We start from the raw sequence: 2,887 nt of genomic DNA, 5'->3' as shown, positions 1-2,887 counted from the left end.
CTGATTTTTGCTATTAAACAAGATGTTAAAGAATGTATGACTATAGTAGAAATCTTCCAGTTTTTGAAACTAACTTCTATTAAGGGTCACTAATGACATATCCAAACATGCTGTGCTCTTACTGGCGAGGGATTGTGCCATGGACCTGAATGGATGATGTCAAAATTTAAGATTAGATGATCTCTACTGACCTCTTCTCATAGACTTTACCTGAAGGCTGCAAAAATTAATGGTTTAGATACATTTATAATAAGCTCATTGAAATTTTTTCAATACAAAAACAAAGATGAAATCTTACCTTCCAATTTGCTTTCTCCTTAATTCCTTTCAAAGTAAGGTCTTAAAGGTGTGACTGACATTTTTCTCACAATGAATCCTCTAGGACACTGGGTAGCCAGTGGTAAGTACAAAGAGAAAGGAAGACCATTAACTTGAAGAACTTTACTATCAGTAAAAACCTCCTAATTGCATGTTCTCCTCTTGTTCTAAGTCAAAATACAAATCAGTGCAAATACTTAGTTGCCAATATTTTAAAAGGGTAATGTTTCTTATGAAAAGTATTTTTCATAAGGTTGTATGTGTATTGCATATGTATCTCAAGTTCAAGTTAATGGCTTTGATTTATGTTCTAAACAAAAGTGATAAGTAGCACAAGAATTAGTAATATCTTTAGTTTTAAGCATATACTGGCATTGGTTTTAGGGCCATTTTGTACTTTTTTCCTTAGGCTATCAGTATTATCGTAACCAACCCCCAAATCAATGAGCTGCTCTAAAAAAAAGGAAAAAAGAAAAAGGAAAACATCTTGACATTGTGTTAATATTTTATTGTTGGTCAAATCACATGGAAATGTACCACAACTGAATAAGACATACATCAGATTCCTGGCTTGAGTTTTACCACTGGGTAGAATTGCACAGGCAATAATTATCAGATCATTCCTTGCATAGGTCTGTATGTCACCTATATTACTGAATGACTGAATAGATAAAATAAAGTCACTCATTAATTGTGATTTTAATTACCAAGTATTTTTTTCAACATTAATTGAAAACTGTTGTGTGAAACCTGTCCATTCAAGAAGTAACAGTGTGAAAATGGGAGGATTGCATCCAGCATCCATGTGGAATCTGAGCCTCCTCTTGACATAGAGGTGCAATGGACACAACCAATCCAATGTCCACATAGAAGAGGTGGCATTGGATTGGGAAAAGTGGACATGGTGGACGATGGGTATGGGGAAAGGCAGGAAGAGATGAGAGGTGGAGGCATCTTTGGGACATGGAGCTGCCCTGGATGGTGCTTCAGAGGTAATCACCGGACATTGTAAATCCTCACAGGGCCCACTGGATGGAATGGAGGAGAGTATGGGCCATGATGTGAACCATTGTCTATGAGGTGCAGAGGTGCCCAAAGATGTACTTACCAAATCCAATGGATGTGTCATGATGATGGGAACGAGTGTTGTTGGGGGGGGGGGGGAGAGGGGGGGTGGGGGGTGGGGTTGAATGGGACCTCACATATATATTTTTAATGTAATATTATTACAAAGTCAATAAAAAATAAAATAAAATAAAAGGAAAAAAAAAAAAAAGAAGTAACAGTGTGGAGAAGTAGGAGCCTGTGACCACCCCCACCTAAGAGGAAAATTCCACAGCCCCCTAACTGCATATATCTCGCTTCTGGAACAAGCTTGCTCGAATGTAAAACCTTATTTCAAGGTCGCCTCCTGTAGAAAGTGTCATCAGCCCCTAGACCAACCTGACTCAGACCCTTATAAATAACAAAAACCCCCCAACCACTTATCTCCCCTGATAGAATTCCCAGCACTTGATTAACTGCAAACACTTGCTTCTGTACATGCTTGCTTGCTGAGCTATTGCTCCCCACCCTGAACCTAAAAGCCTATATAAGCAAACTCCCCCTGTGACTTGGTGCTGCTCTCCCCTCTGCGTAGGAGAGGCAGTCACCGCGCCGCTAATAAAGCTCTCAATTGGAACTTTATTCAGAGTCTGAGTCTGGTCGATATCGCTGGTCTGTAACAACAGAATTATCTGTGTGCATTTCAAGTAAATTTGAGATGAAAAGTGAAGTACATTTTCCAAGCAACAACAGTAATTTCTTAATTTAGGAAATGGAGTACATTGAGATTTTCAAATTTCTATTAGTTGTCTGTATCTTGTTCTACCACATGAATACACTGTTTGGCAATTTAAAAAACACAGATATTGTTACAGATACATGCCTACAAAAGATAGACATATACAAAATGAGATTGTAGACATACTGATTTCACCTTTCCATGGAAATATACAAAATTAAAGTCAGATTTTGTATTTTCTACAGGAGAAATTTACGTACACTGAATACATATGACTTACAAGACAACAGTTTCTGACACAGCTCTTAAATAAATTGATAATTTAAGTCCTGGACATATTTCAACTTAGGTACATTTCGGCAATATGCAATAGTAGGTATTGAAAATCACAAAAGGGTTTTGAACCTCAAAAACTGATTTCTGTTGATGGATAAATTTTACTTAGTGCAACTTATTACAACTTGAAGGCGAAGTATCTTGTAAAATCTACATAACAAAAAATTAACCAATTTAAAGGGTATAATCCCGGGACATTTACTACATTCTCATGTTGTGCAGGTATCACCTCTAGGAATTTTTAAAACAGTAACAGTCACACTGCAAAAAAGGACATGTCAGCAAGCTAAACTTAAAGTAATAGAAAATTCTCACCTTTTCAGGAGAAATTATACAACATGGCAGTTTTGTCCTTGAAAACAAGATAAATTAAAAGTAATATTAATGAACTTAGGGAGCTCATATGGCTACAGGGGTTGAGCGCTCGCTTCCCACACGTGAGGTCCCAGT

Source organism: Dasypus novemcinctus, assembly GCF_030445035.2.
Source record: "Dasypus novemcinctus isolate mDasNov1 chromosome Y unlocalized genomic scaffold, mDasNov1.1.hap2 SUPER_Y_unloc_1, whole genome shotgun sequence".
Classification (NCBI taxonomy): domain Eukaryota; kingdom Metazoa; phylum Chordata; class Mammalia; order Cingulata; family Dasypodidae; genus Dasypus; species Dasypus novemcinctus.
The sequence above is the reverse complement of the archived record's forward strand: the minus strand, read 5'-3'. Positions refer to the sequence as shown.